The following is a 16,808-nucleotide window of genomic DNA, read 5'->3' on the forward strand; positions in this document are numbered from 1 at the left end:
GGCAAGAAGGAGGGGTCGTTGACACCGTAGTCGAACTGGGGGTCGCCGGCGGCGGTCTCGGGGTCTACCGGAGAGGAGAGGGGGAAGAAACAGTAAATACAAGCAAACAGATGCATGACAAGACAATAAGTGGTGCTAAGGGTGTTCTACCGCGGTATGAGGTGGTACTGGTGAAGGGAGGAAACATCCGGGAAAATATCCCCGGTGTTTCGCGTTTTCGGACAGATGAATCAGAGGGGAAATTTACGTGTTCGTTATGCTAGGGATGCGTGGCGGACGAACGAGCTGTGTATCCGGGTTCATCTCGTTGTTCTGAGCAACTTTGATGTAGAAAACATTTTCATCCGAGTTACGATTTAATTTATATGAATTTCTAAAGTCTATTTCATTTTCTGAAATTTTTAGATTTAATAATAATTCAAGTTGACCAAGTCAACTTGGCTAGTCAAAAGGGTAGGTGTGGCCCACATGTCATGGACTATCTAGCAAAAAAAACCTAACTTATTTAATGGGGCCTACATGTCATCTACTACTAGACTATCTTAGCACAAATTAATACGTACTTCCTCCGTAAATTAATATAAGAGTGTTTAGATTACTAAAATAGTGATCTAAACGCTTTTATATTAGTTTATAGAGGGAGTACTAGCTAAACTATAGTACTAATTTAAACAAGGGCCGGCCACACGCATGGCACACACACAGAACGCACTCACACACACATAGAAGCGATTGGCCATGGCTATGGCCTGCAGCGGTAGCAGTAGAAGCAACTGAGCAGCAGCAACTAAACAACGGCAACGACTAGCATCATCTGCAGAGCAACGGGCAGCAGCAGTAGCATAGCAGGGGCAGTTCGTGAGCAGCTGCAGTACGCGAGCAACAACAGCAGTACAAGCAGCGGCGCTAAGCAGTAGGCGGCAATGGCCGGGCAAGCACAGCGCGAGGGGGAGCAGCAAGGCACGGCGGGGCGAGCAGTGGTAGGCAGTGGCGCGAGGCCACGCTCAGGCAGGCGCTGGCGGGTTTGCGACCAGGGCGTGGCCGGATGGAGCTGCAGCCATGGAGACCACGGCAAGCACAGAAGCAGCGGCAAACGACATAGATCGAAAGGGGAAAGCGAGGTAATCGGTAGTGGGGCTCACCCCGGTGCTCATGGACGAGGTTGGGAGGTCGGGGGCGGCCCGTAGCAGTGACAACCGGCGACGAGATGCGGCGGCCGCAGGCAGGGAATGACTCGATGCCGAGCATGCAGTGCGGCCCGTCTTGATTTAATGGGGGTAGTCGAAGGAGTAGACGACGAGGGAGCTCGTGGACATCTTGACGCGGCGAGGGGAGGCCGGTGGTCGCGGGATCGATGCCGTGACGACGACAGTAACTCGGGGACGAGCAAATTTTCAAGAAAGAGGGCGAGCAAGGGGATAAGTGAGGGTTAGGGTTCGTCCAAGTCATCGGGGGTCTTCTTATCCATCTCCTGGAGTGGCCAGATGATCGACACGGCGACAATCGACGGCGTGGACGGCGTGCGTGCGTGCACAGCACCATGGCCTCCTCTGCTCTGTACAGAGGTGGGAGGAAAGGCCTTTGTGGGCTGGGCCAAAACACTATAACTACATAAAGCCCACCCGCACAGGAGCTTGTTGGTTTTTTTTGTTTTACTTATTTCCCTATTCTGTTTTCTTTTAGTCTCTAATTTATTTTCTATTCTAGAAAAATAGAAGTTGTTCCTGATTTAGTATAACTAAATATACTACTGCCATATTAACTATGGCACCCAAATAAAATAGTTTAGTATTTTACTAAATATAAAAGGCATTTATTTAATTGTTTAAGATGTTGTTTTATTTATTTTAGAGTATTTAAATAATTTATAAAAAAGTGGTTTCACCACCATAATCATCTAGGATTTATTTTCTACATTTCGAACACTTTAGATTTAATATTTGAAAAAATTTATTGTCTGACTTGATTTTGAATTTGAATTCCGAACGAGATTTGAATCATCATGAAACTAACAATAGTAATCGTGGTGATGTGGCATCATTAGTAGATGGTTAATGTAGCTTAATTATCTGGATGTCACAATATCACTAAGCATTTTGAGCAAGAGCCTCATTAAGTAACACCTCATCCCTCCTTGATAGTATTGGCTTTTCCTATAGACTCAATGTGATCTTGGATCACTAAAATAGAAAATGTAGAGTCTTGAGTTTTGAGCTTGAGCCAATCCTTTTGTCCTTAGCATTTTGAGGGGTTCACTTTTCTCATCCATGCCATGCCAATCATTGAGCTTTCCTGAAATATTAATCTTGAAATAGCATTAGCTCAATGAGCTATATGTTGTTAGGAATTACCAAAACCACCTAGGGATAGTTGCACTTTCAATCTCCCCCTTTTTGATAATTGATGACAACATATAGATCAAAGCTTCGACAAATGATAATAAGAGTGAAAAACATTGTCGCTTTGAGAAGTATGTGAAAAGCAAGAGCTCCCCTTAAATCTGTGCATAGTTTAAGATTTGCTTTGGACTGTAAATGCACAATGAGTTAGGATCATGAGTTACTCTTCCATGTCACATACATCTTGGTGGAGCGCTCAAAATGATAATAATTAAATACATGCACTCATCACCAAGCAAAGTGAATGATCATATGGGGATATAAAAGGATAATGTCATGCAACAAGCATTAAGGTAGCATATGATCAAACACATGATCATCCAAGTATCACACAAAAGTATAAAGTATCTCAAACAAGCAAATAACAAAGTTCAACCACCAAAAAAACAAGAGAGAACAAAGAGCAATACACTCTCTCGAAGCCTATGATCTATACATTTTCTCCCCTTTGGCAACAAGTTACCAAAAAGTTCATAAAAAATGCATTGTGCTAGATCTACTCTCAGGCTTAGTCTTCAGGTGGTGGTGTAGATAAAACTCCAAGGACGAAGGCATCAGTTGATGTAGATGGAGCTGGTGGAGTGGGTGTTGGAGCTGGTGGCACTAAAGCTGTAGCTGATGCAGATGAAGTTGCTTTGGTGTCTGTAACTGGCACTGCAGCAGATCTCTGTCCTATGGGCACTCTAGCAAAAGCATCAGTGGTAGACTTGCCCTTCTTCTCCCGCACTTCATCCTGAAGTTGCTCAACAACTGACTATATCTCAGTGACCTTCACATATAAATCGTAGAACTTCTGCTCCATGATCCTCTCCAAGCTCTCCTGGTTTTGAGTCAGGTTGGCCAGTCCCTTCTCAATCCTCAGAGTGGAGGCAATCAAGTAGCCAAGCCGATCTTGCTTGCTCTTCAGAAGATACTGAGATGCCTCATCAATGGTTGGCATCTTGGCATCTTTGCAGCCTTTTCAGTCCTTGGCTTCTCCCTCTTTGCTTGTGCTTGCACAGAAGATGGTTCATTCTCGCCCATCACCACAGTGTTTTCCTCAAAGTCTGGGTAGATGGGCATATGTTCCTTGTCCAAGAGATATGTGCCAGTGCCCATCTTGGAGTTGATTAGCTCCTGGATCTGTGGGGCATACCCACAACTTCTCTTCTGATCTGCAGTTGTTCTCTTTATAGTTTCCACAATTAGGCTCATGACTTTGAACTTTTGAGGCGCATCAAATATGTGAAGCAGGTTAATTGCATGGCCTCTGATCATCTTGTGATCACCTGACTTTGGCAATAGAGTGTGCCTGAGGATCCAGTTGATTGTTGGCAAACCTGACAGAAGGTAATGTATTGATCCAAATTTGTGTGTCTCAAGAGCAGCATCTAGGATCTCTCTGTACATATGTGCCATGGTGTTGTGATACTTCTTCTTCTTGGCATAGACATCCAAGTCATCTTCATTCTCCTTAGGAGCATTGATCAATTTTGCTCATTCTTCAACTGTTGACTGGTACCTAGTACCTTCAGACATCCAGACAATCCTTCCATCTGGGTAGAAATGAGCTGTGGAGTAGAAGTGCATAATAAGCTCGTCATTCCACTTTGTGAGCTTCTGCCCAACAAAGTCCTCTACTCCACAAGACTTGAAACTATCATAGACTCCAGGATAGTGTTGTTCATTTTCCCTGATGTACTCCCAGTCCACCCATCTCATATCATAGACTATAGGCTTCTTGTCAACCAACACTGTCTCATAGAAGTCCTGTTGTTCCTTTGTATGGAACCTATAGTCTATAGCAGTTCTTCTCCTGACTGCATAGGGATCAGTCAATCTCCACTGTCTGAGTCCTGCATCCTTCCTGAGCTTCATGTCCTCAGCTACTGGATGAGCATCATTGTGATCTGGAATTTTGGGCTTCAACTTCCTCAAGACATGTGACTCATCATCTTCTTCTTCTATAGCAGCTTCAGGCACTGGGGCCTTGTTCTTCTCTGTAGCTGGAATATTCCTTGTACTCCTCTTGGGTGCAATTTTGGGTTTTGGAGCAGCTGCCTTGGGAGCTTCTTTGGGCTTAGATGGAGCAACCCCTGATCTTATAGCATCTCCCATAAGCTTTTGAGCTTTAGGTGCTGGTGCAGCAACCTCTTCCTCTTCCTCTTCCATCATTGAGGGCTTCCCAAGTACTTTGGCCATGGTCTTCTTGACCCTTTCTTTCCTTTTCTTCTCTGCCACAACCTGTTCTTTGGGTGCAGATCCCAAAGTTTCTTGAGTGGGTGTTCTGGCCTTTGACATAGGAACTCTCTTGGCAGGAATCTTTGTCTTCATTCCTGATTTAGTGACAGCAGCCGTGCCATATTCCTTTTCCAGAACTTTCTTCATTGAGGTGGCCTCTTCCTCAACAGCCACATAGTCCTCATCCTCAGAATCTGAGGTTCTCTTCTTTCTGGCCCTGGTGGCTGCCTTAGGCAACTTGTTGGGTGTACTCCTGCTTCCCTCATCATAGCTTCTAGAGGGACTAGTGCCCTCACTTATGTGAACTTGCTCCTCAGACTTGTTCTGGCTGTCACTCTGATCTGAGATGATGCAAACACTGACAGCGGACCCTGTGAATAGATTATAGATGAGGTAGAGTAGATGAGCATCACAAAGTACAAAGGTTTTTGCAAAAGAATGAGTCAAAAACTTAGTTTTAGTTTTCCACAGAAAGCATTTTGGATCTACCGATTTGAAAACTCGGTGATACCGAAGCAGCTTTTGGAACCTAAACTAGTGAACTCGGTCAGATCGAGTCACAGTTCGGTGGCACCGAGACTGCTAGGGTTTCACAAAGAATTGAACTCGATCACACGGATTTGCAATTCTCGGTCAGACCGAGAATCACATGTGAATGGCCTTAGCGAAATCGGTGGAACCGATTTCAACAACTCGGTTGGTTCGAGATGATTTTGGCGGAAACCTAACCCTAAATTTTCAATCCACAACTAAACTACGGAGTGATTTCGCTGGATAGAGTGATCTCAATCGTGGCAAGATACATGGCAAAACAATGTGCTAGGAATCAGAGTGAGATTAGCACAAGGATCAAGTCCATGCCCTAAGTGCGGCGATGGACCTGCTACGGTGGCAACGGCGGAGACGATTTCCGTTGACGGCGGCGGAGACCAGCGGCGGGAGGCAGCTGGCGATGAGGAGGACGATCCGGAGACCCAGGGAGGCAGAGCAGGCTAAGCGCGGGCAAAGGGGTTTGGAGAATTTTCCAAATTTTGGCCCGGGGATATATATAGCCTGACCCTGTCGGTGTGACCGGGTGGAACTACTCTGTGGCACCGAGATGCATAACTGCAAGCAGTTACTGCAACTCGGTGTGACCGAAAAGTTCAAATCAGTTGCACCGAGATTGAAAACCTAGATCGACTTAGTGATCTTGGTATGACCGAAATGGATGAATCGGTCAGACCGAAACACACAAAGAAGTTTTGGAAGTTTAAGTCTATGACGAATCGGGGACTCCGAGTGCTCCTCGCATAGAGTGGTTTGAATCTGACTTGATCAAACTTTGTGATGTAGCATCAATAGAGTTTGAGACAAGAAAAGCATAGATAGCTAGAGAAGGTTCTTAGGCATTCTTGTCCATCCACTTGGCAAAAGAAAAAGGAACCAAACAATCAAAACAACAAGTGGATGTCCTCGAATGAGTAAATTATGCAACCAACATGCTCAGACAATAAAATGGCAAATGAAAAATGTGGCAAAGCATGCACACCAAATTCTAGCATCTATCAAGCAATTGGCGATGACTAGGTCATCTATATATGAGTATATTGACTTAGGAGTCAAATGAGAACATTTGATCATAGGTCATACTCATCGTTTAAGCACAAGTGGGGTTACCACTTTTACATAAAGCGTTGTTGTGTTCACACCATTAGAGTTGCTTTAGCTTAATTCTTAGAGTAAATCTCCCCCTAGATGTGAGATCCCCCCTAAGAGGGATGAACTAACCTTGGGTTTTGTCGATGATGACTTCATGTAGGTGTTGAATATGTGGATGCTCAATGTTTATGTAGATCATTTGGAGCAATCCTTTGGAGTGAGTTGCACTTTCAATACCTACACAGGTTAGTCCCACAAGGAACAAACAAGGATATCCGTAGACATAGAGTGATGCACACACAAGATGATGTCTATGATAGCATTAGGTTACCTTGTCCCTTTTCTTACCAATAAGAGGGTTTGTGACTCCTTGAACTAGTGCAAGATGTGGAAGTTGATTGCACTTGTTCTTGCCAAAATGATAAGAGTGAAGTATGTTGGCGGAGTCACCCTCAAGAACTCTTTAGTTTTTCTTCTTCTGGATCCACATCATCTTGATGGGAATCCTTGGAGTTGTAGTCGTACTTGATGAAGTAGAACTTGATGTAGTCTTTGGAACCCACTTGACCAAGGCCTTGGGTGCTTATTCAAATGCATCAATTTCCTCTTGAAGCTTATCCTTGCCTTTTTGCTCGTGGTCTTGTGGTGGAAGATCATCTTGAGCTTGTGTCCCTTTGAAGGAAGTAGGATCATACTTCTTTTGTTGAGAAACAAACTTCGTCTTGGGGTATTGATCTTCTTCCCACTCAACTCCATTGGCATTGAACTTTCGTTCAAAACCAACACCTTGGTTCTTCCGGTGCCTTCCTTGCTTGCGTACAATTTCCTCGAATTGCTTACTCCCTCTCTATAATTCCCTTCAATAAGTTATTTTCTTGCTCAAGTGTAACTTGGCTAAGATAATCATTAGTGGAATCAAGAGAACTACTAGAAGCAACAACATTGGATTTAGCATGATTATTGTTACTACTAGAGGAAGAATCTTTCTTGTTGTTGTTACTAGACTTGACTTGAGGCATGTAAGTGGATAAGAGTAAATGGTTGGCAATGTAAGAAGAACTTTTCTTGCGAAGATCATCATTGATTGCCTTTAAGAGCTCATGCTCTTGCTCAAGGTTGAGCTTTTCAAAACGTAATTTCTCATGAGTCCTTAAAAGTTCTCGATGATCTCCTAAGATAGTTTCATGAGCTAACTTAAGAGTGTTTAGTTCTTTAGTTAGAAACTCAATCTTCTCCTTATCATTGTCATTTGTTTTATCTTGATTAGCATGATTAATTCATGTTTCATCATAGTATTCATCACTAGAGTTGTCAACAAGTAAATCATCATCACCTAACAAGTCATCTTCATCACTATTGAAATCAACATACTCGGGGTGTGATACCTTTGGGCCTTTAGCCATGAAGCATCTTCCAAGTCCTTCATTTGGTGAATCAAATATGTCGTAGGAGTTGGTTGACACAAGTGCTAGACTGGCAACACCTTCATCTTGAGTATATTCGGAGTCGGAGTGATAGCTTCTCTCGGAGTGATTGTCGGAGTCGGAGCCGGATACCCATTCACCAACATGAGCTTGATGTCTTCGTTTTGTGTAGCTCCTTGATGACTTGTCCTTCCTTTCCGAATCCTTGCTTCTCCGGGATGTTCTTCGTTCATAACGATCATCTCTACTCCTTCTCTCTCTTGATGGTGATTCTTCTCTTCTACTTCTTCTTTTTGGAGAATCTTCTCTTCTCTTGTAGGGTGCCGTACACTCATTGGAATAGTGTCCGGGTCTTCCACAATTGTAGCAATTTCGCTCTTGACTAGAAGATCTTTTGTCATTGTAGGACCTTGACTTTGAACTTCTCTATTTGCTTCTACTCTTGTAGAGCTTGTTGAAGTTCTTCACCATTAGGCTCAATTCTTCATTGAAGGTTTGTTTCTCACTTGATGATGTGGGAGCTTCACATGAGGCTTTGTAAGCACCACTTGACTTGTTATGGAGCTCCTGCTTATCTTTAAGTGACATCTCATGAGCACCAATTCTTCCAATGACTTCCGTTGGCTTGAGATCTTTGTAATTGGGCATCATTTGGATCAATGTGCATACGGTATCATATTTTCCGTCCAAAGCTCTTAGGATCTTCTTGATGATGAATTTGTCGGTCATGTCTTCACTTCCTAAGCCGGCGATCTCATTTGTGATAAGAGCAAGCCTAGAGTACATTTCAGCGACACCTTCACCATCCTTCATTTTGAACTTGTCAAGCTGACTTTGAAGCATATCCAACTTGGATTCCTTGACGGAGTCGGTACCTTCATGCATATCAATCAAAGTATACCAAATTTCCTTTGCATTCTCAAGACGGCTGATTTTGTTGAATTCTTCAGGGCACAATCAGTTGAAGAGGATATCACAAGCTTGAGCATTGTATTGCAGCATCTTCAACTCTTCCGCGGTAGCTTCACGGTTCAGTTCTCTCCCATCAAAGAATTAACCTTGCAAGCCAATACACACAATAGCCCATACGGCGGGGTTATGTCCAAGAATATGCATTTTCATCTTATGCTTCCAACTAGCAAAATCAGTACTATCAAAGTAAGGACCTCTACGGTGGTAATTTCCCTCGCTAGACGCCATACTCTCCTAGGTTGTGAAACCAAGGCTATGACTACCAAAAGCTATGAAAATCAAAGCAAATGGAGACCAAAGCTCTGATACCACTTGTAGGATCGAAAGTATGTCTAGAGGGGGGGGGGGTGATTAGACTACTTGACCAAATAAAACTTATCCTTTTCCCAATTTTAGTTCTTGGCAGATTTTAGCAACTTTGGACAAGTCAAGCAATCTTAACACAATTCAAGCAAGCATGCAAAGAGTATATGAGCAGCGGAAAGTAAAGCATGCAACTTGCAAGAATGTAAAGGGAAGGGTTTGGAGGATTCAAACGCAATAGGAGACACGGATGTTTTTGTCATGGTTCCGATAGGTGGTGCTATCATACATCCATGTTGATGGAGACTTCAACCCACGAAGGGTAACGGCTGAGCGAGTCCACGGAGGGCTCCACCCACGAAGGGTCCACGAAGAAGCAACCTTGTCTATCCCACCATGGCCGTCGCCCATGAAGGACTTACCTCACTAGCGGTAGATCTTCACGAAGTAGGCGATCTCCTTGCCCTTACAAACTCCTTGGTTCAACTCCACAAACTTGTCGGAGGCTCCCAAGTGACACCTAGCCAATCTAGGAGACACCACTCTCCAATAAGTAACAAATGGTATGTTGATGATGAACTCCTTGCTCTTGTGCTTCAAATGATAGTCTCCCCAACACTCAACTCTCTCTCACATGATATGGATTTGGTGGAAATAAGATCTGAGTGGAAAGCAAATTGGGGAAGGCTAGAGATCAAGATTCATATGGTAGGGATGGAATATCTTGGCCTCAACACAAGTGTAGGTGGTTCTCTCTCAGAAAAGGTAAGTTGGAAGTGTAGGTTCGTTCTGATGGCTCTCTCCACGAATGAAGAGGTGGTGGAGGGGTATATTAGCCTCCACACAAAATCTAACCGTTACACACAACTTGTCAATCTCGGTGGGACCGAATTGGTAAACTCGGTCGGACCGATTCAGCAAATCTAGTGACCGTTAAGATTTTCGGTGGGACCGACATGCAACTCGGTAGGACCGATATGGTTAGGGTTAGGGCATAACGTAATCTCGGTGAGACCGATTACACAAACTCGGTGAGACCGATTTTGGTAATAAGCTAACCAGAGAGTTGGTCATGTAAACTCGGTGGGACCGATTCGCTCATTTCGGTGAGACCGAAATGTTACGAAAGGGAAACAGAGAGTTTACATTGCAATCTCGATGGGACCGATCACTCATCTCGGTGGGACCGAAACGTTACGAAGGGAAACAGAGAGATTACAATCCCATCTCGGTGAGACCAAGATCCCTATCGGTGAGATCGATTTGCCTAGGGTTTGTGGCTATGACATCTAAACTCGCTGGTGCCGGATAGAAAGAATCGGTGGGGCCGAGTTTGACTTTTGGTTTAGGTCATATGTGGATGTGAGAAAGTAGTTGAGGGCTTTGGAGCATATCACTAAGCATTTTGAGCAAGAGCCTCATTAAGCAACACATCATCCCTCCTTGATAGTATTGGCTTTTCCTATAGACTCAATGTGATCTTGGATCACTAAAATAGAAAATGTAGAGTCTTGAGCTTTGAGCTTGAGCCAATCCTTTTATCCTTAGCATTTTGAGGGGTCCACTTTTCTCCTCCATGCCATGCCAATCATTGAGCTTTCTTGAAATATTAATCTTGAAATAGCATTAGCTCAATGAGCTATATGTTGTTAGGAATTACCAAAACCACCTAGGGGTAGTTGCACTTTCAGTATACAATAGGACTGGTAAACAGCATAGCATACTTTATAGAACCTATGACTGAGGCATAGGGAATGACTTTTCATTCTCTTTCTATTTTCTGTTGTGGTCGAGTTTTGAGTCTTTACTCAACTTCACACCTTGCAACACAGGCAAGAACTCCTTTCCATTTTGAACTACTTCAAAATCTTGTCAAGGTATGTACTCATTGAAAAAACTTATCAAGCATCTTGATCTATCTCTATAGATCTTGATGCTCAATGTGTAAGCGGCTTCTTTCTTTGAAAAACTCTTTCCAAACACTCCTTTATGCTTTCTAGAAAATTCTACTTTATTTCCGATCAACAATATATCATTCACATATACTTATCAGAAATGTTGTAGTGCCCCCACTCACTTTCTTGTAAATACAGGCTTCACCGCAAGTCTGTATAAAACCATATGTTTTGATCACTTTATCAAAGCATATATTTCAACTCCGAGATGCTTGCACCAGTCCATAGATGGATCGCTGGAGCTTGCTCACTTTGTTAGCACCTTTAGGATCGACAAAACGTTCTGGTTGCATCATATACAACTCTTCTTTAAGAAATCCATTAAGGAATGCAGTTTTGACATCTATTTCCTAGATTTCATAAAATGCGGCAACTGCTAACATGATTCAGACAGACTTTTAAGCATCGATGCGAGTGAGAAAACCTCATCATAGTCAACACCTTGAACTTGTCAAAAACATTTTGCGACAATTCAAGCTTTGTAGATAGTAACACTACTATCAGCGTCCGTCTTCCTCTTGAAGATCCATTTATTCTTAATGACTCCTCGATCATCGGGCAAGTCAATCAAAGTCCATACTTTGTTCTCATACATGGATCCCATCTCAGATTTCATGGCCTCAAGCCATTTCGCGGAATCTGGGCTCATCATCGCTTCCTCATAGTTCGTAGGTTTGTCATGGTCTAGTAACATGACTTCCAGAAAGGATTACCGTACCACTCTGGTGCGGACCATACTCTAGTTATCCTATGAGGTTCGGTAGTAACTTGATCTGAAGTTACATGACCATCATCATTATCTTCCTCACTAATTGGTGTAGGAGTCACAGGAATAGATTTATGTGATGAACTACTTTCCAATAAGGGAGCAACTATAGTTACCTCATCAAGTACTACTTTCCTCCCACACACTTCTTTTGAGAGAAACTCCCTCTCTAGAAAGGATCTATTCTTAGCAACAAATCTCTTGCCTTCAGATCTATGATAGAAGGTGTACCCAACATTTTCTTTTGGGTATCCTATGGAGACGCACTTCTGCGATTTGGGTTCGTGCTTATCAGGTTGAAAGTTTTTCACATAAGCATTGCAACCCCAAATTTTAAGAAACGACAGCTTAGGTTTTTTGCCAAACCATAGTTCATACGGTGTCATCTCAACGGATTTAGATGGTGCCCTACTTAATGTGAATGCAGCTGTCTCTAATGAATAACCCCAAAGCGATAGCGATAAATCAGTAAGAGACATCATAGATCGCACCATATCTAGTAAAGTGCGATTACGACGTTCAGACACACCATTATGTTGTGGTGTTCCAGATGGCATGAGTTTGTGAAACTATTCCACATTGTTTTAATTGAAGACCAAACTCGTAACTCAAATATTCGTCTCCGCGATCAGATCGTAGAAACTTTATTTTCTTGTTACGATGATTTTCCACTTCACTCTGAAATTCTTTAAACTTTTCAAATGTTCCAGACTTATGTTTTATCAAGTAGATATACCCATATATGCTCAAATCATCTGTGAAGGTCAAAAAATAACGATACCTACTGCGAGCCTCAACACTCATCGGACTGCATACATCAGTATGTATTATTTCCAACAAGTTTGTTCCTCGCTCCATTGTTCCGGAGAACGGAGTCTTAGTCATCTTGCCCATGAGGCATGGTTCGCAAGCATCATTTGATTCATAATCAAGTGATTCCAAAAGCCCATCAGCATGGATTTTCTTCATGTGCTTTACACCAATATGACCTAAACGGCAGTGCCACAAATAAGTTGCACTATCATTATTAACTTTGCATCTTTTGGCTTCAATATTATGAATATGTGTATCACTACGATCGAGATTCAATAAACCATTCACCTTGGGTGTATGACCATTGAAGGTTTTATTCATGTAAACAGAACAACAATGATTCTCTGACTTTAAATGAATAACCGTATTGCAATAAACATGGTCAAATCATATTCATGCTTAATGCAAACACCAAATAACATTTATTTAGGTTCAACATTAATCCTGAAAGTATAGGGAGTGTGCGATGATGATCATATCAATGTTGGAACCACTTCCAACTGTGACACCCTCGATTCAATCGTACACTAATCATACACGCAAATGTGTATGATCAAGATCAAGGACTCACGGGAAGATATCACAACACAACTCTAGACACAAATTAAAATAATACAAGCTTTATATTACAAGCCAGGGGCCTCGAGGGCTCGAATACATAAGCTTGAATACACAAGAGTCAGCGGAAGAAACAATATCTGAGTACAGACATAAGTTAGACAAGTTTGCCTTAAGAAGGCTAGCACAAAAGCGACAACGATCGAAAAGGCAAGGCCTCCTGCCTGGGAGCCTCCTAACTACTCCTAGTCGTCTGCGGTCTTCACGTAGTAGTAGGCATCCTCCGGGTAGTAGTAGTCATCAGTGGCGTCGTCTGGCTCCTGGGATCTGTCATTTGGCCGCAACAATCGGGTATGGGGGAAAAGAAGTAGCAAAGCAACCGTGAGTACTCATCCAAAGTACTCGCAAGACTTACATCTGATCTAAACTAAGTATGCATCTGTATCAAAGGAGTGGGTTGTATCTGTGGACTAAACTGCAGAATGCCAGAAGAGAAGGGGTAAGCCTAGCCTATCGAAGACTAGCATCTTCAAGCATCTTGCAGCATATAGAAGAGTACATATCAACATAATGTAAAGTAGGTAGTGTTATCAACCTCGTCCAGAGATCCTTTCTCGACTCCCTGCGAGAAAGCAATCCCAGAGCCATACTATCTATTTCTCATCACAATCAATTCCTCATCACCATCCATTTCTCATATCCATTCCTCATCTCAAGTATCCAGTTCTACTTGTATCGATCGGGATACAACTCCAAGTGTCCGTTACCATAGGACAGGCTATCGATAAATATTTTCTTCCCTGCAGGGGTGCACCAACTTACCCACCACGCTCGATTAACTCCGGCCGGACACACTTTCCTGTGTCATGCCCGGCCTCAGCCAAACAATACGCCGCAACCCGACCTAGGCTTAATAGAGAGGCCAGCACGCCGGACTAAACCTATGCCCCCAGGGATCATGGGCCATCTCCCTGGGAACTCCTGCACGTTGTGTACGCGGCCGGTGAGCAGATCTAGCTACCTCCTTCAACAAGGCAGGAGCTTACGCAGTCCAACCCGGCGCGCGCTGCTCAGTCGCTGACGTCTATTAAGCTTCGGCTGATGTATACAACGCAGAACGCCCATACAATGCCCACGTGATGGTTAGTGCTATCAGGCCAGAGGCCCCTCGGATCAAATATCCAAACCGTAGTGGATTTGGAGCACGCGGTAACGAGCAGAGACTCATGATCGATGTGACCCCGTCTCGAGTACTTGCGGCAAGGGCTAAGAATGCCCGGCCACGCCTCATAAGTATCTCGTGGGCACCTTCCAGGTCAACCCGACTCCACATCACTCGCTATTAAGATCGCGCGGGTACCTCTCAGGGTCGACCCGTCTTTAGTAACATGGCTCAGTGCAAAGTCATAGTAACCATAGTAACTGTGTGTCTAACACCAAGGGGAAAACCCGAGGAATCACCCCCGATGAATTCCACTCGATGTTATCATCAAGGTGAACGTAAGAGGATCCACCCTCGAGGTTCACACTTGAGGGGTTGCACGACAGAGCCATAACAGAAGTGGTTAAGGAGGAAATCACCCTCGATGATCACGACCGAATAGCTACACTACAGAGATCTTATCAGGAGTGATGTATGAGGTTCACCCTCGGCACTCGATAGTAACTCTGTAGTGTCGTACAACTAGGGGGGTGATGTGCGGTGTCGGGGCCTGGACGTCGATCATGTTGATCGAGTCATCGAACATAAAGCGAGGCAACTGGGACAAGGTGGGGGTCACTGATGGATCACTAACCAACCTATACTAAGCAGTTTAGGATAAGCAGGTAAGGTATGAAAGCAGGTAACAACAACAGGCTATGCATCAGAGTAGGATCATACAGAAAGCAGTAGCAGTTCTAATGCAAGCATGAGAGGGAAGGAAATGGGCGATATCGGAATGCTCAAGGGGGGTTTGCTTGCCTGGTTGCTCTGGCAAGGAGGGGTCGTCGTCGACGTAGTCGATCACAGGGGCGACATCGGTCTCGGGGTCTACCGGAGAGAAGAGGAGGAAGAAACAGTAAATACAGAGAAAACAAAGGTACCACTAAGCATTACATGACGATAGGCAGAGCTAGGGTTGTCCTAACGTAGTACTACACGTTGCAGACGGAGGGGATAAACATCCGAGGATGAATTCCCGGCGTTAGACGAATTCCGGACAGATGAAAGAGAGGGGACAGTTCCATGTTCAGCATGCTAGGGGCATGTGACAGATGAGCGGACCACGTATTTGGATTTGTTGGATTTTTCTGAGCAGCTTTCATGTAGAAAACATTTTCATCCGAGTTACGGTTTAATTTCTATGAATTTCTAAAGATTTAAACATTTTTTAAAATTATTACTAATTCGAAATTAAGGAGGAAATTGCTAGGTGTACCCTCTGTGTACACAGCCAGAGAGGCTGACATGTGAGGCCAGGGGAGTGGGTTGACCTAGTCATAGGTTGACCAGTCAACAGGGGCATGGGGTCCACACGTATAGTCATACGTTGCATTAGAGTTAAAATAAATAGATTAAAATAGCAGAGGGCCCGCCATGTAAGTGTCACGTCTGCTGATAAAGGTAACTAAACTAAATTAAACTACATGAGGCCACATGTCATAGAGTATTTGCTGGGGTGTTACCACTAACACTAATTAGGTAGGCCTAATAATTGACAAGAGGGAGGCCTGGGTGGTAGTGGCATAGGCCACGGATGGGCAGCCATGCACGCACGGGCACCAGCAGAGGTGCAGCCGTGGGCACAACCACCTTCAGCGGGCAGGCCTGGCGCGCGGCCAGCAACGGCAGGGGCACGGGCGGCCGCACCTACGCCAAGTCGGGGCACGCGCAGCCATGGGACAGGGCGCAGCTAGGCAGTCAGTAGCAGCAGAAGTCAACATTGCAGAGAGCAGCAGCAAGCGGCGTAGCAACAAGCGGCAATAGGAACAAGCGGCAGCAGCGACAAGAGGAGCAGCAGTGTGACTACTGCAGCAGCTAGCAGAGACAGAGGGCAACGGCATACACACACATACGCGTACGCCGGAGCTCAGACAAGCTCAGGGACGACGACTATGACAACGACTCGAGGGGGCGGGTTACGGAGGCGGAACGGAGCGGGAATGAGGGAAATCGGAGGCGCAGCTCACAGCGAAGCTCGTGGAGGGCTTGATGAAGCCGGAGGGGTCGAGGGAGAGCGGATCGACGGCGAGGTCGTGGTGGCTATGCGTGGGTGGATCCCGATAGCGAGCGCTGGCGGCGGTCTGGAGACGAGCCGAGGGGCGTAGAGGAAGGAGACGACGACGGCGGACCGCCTAGACGCCGTGGCGTAGCTCGGGGTGGCCGGTGGCCGCGGGATCGATGCGGGCACGGCGACGACCGCCGGGATTCGCGTTGGGGAGAAGACAGTGGAGCGAGGGAGAGAAGGGGAATTGAGCTAGGGTTCGGGAGGAGGGAGAGAGCGATCTTGTAGGGCGCCACGGGGCGTGGATGGCCGCCCCGTGGCCATCGGGGCCGTGTACAGTCGCCCTGCGTCCACAAGCACCCGATGAATAGAGGAAGGGGACAACCTAGCGGTGGGCTGGGCTTCAGTGTGGGGTGTTGGGCCAAAGTGCACCTTGACTTTAGTTTTTTTTAACTCTTTGCTATTTTGTATTTTCTGCTACTGTTTTGCATCAAGTTGGGCCACCAAATGATTTTTTCTTTGAACGGAACTTTGCACATAAATCTAACACA

This window comes from Triticum dicoccoides, chromosome 5A (genome assembly GCF_002162155.2).
Source record: "Triticum dicoccoides isolate Atlit2015 ecotype Zavitan chromosome 5A, WEW_v2.0, whole genome shotgun sequence".
Taxonomy (NCBI): Eukaryota; Viridiplantae; Streptophyta; class Magnoliopsida; order Poales; family Poaceae; genus Triticum; species Triticum dicoccoides.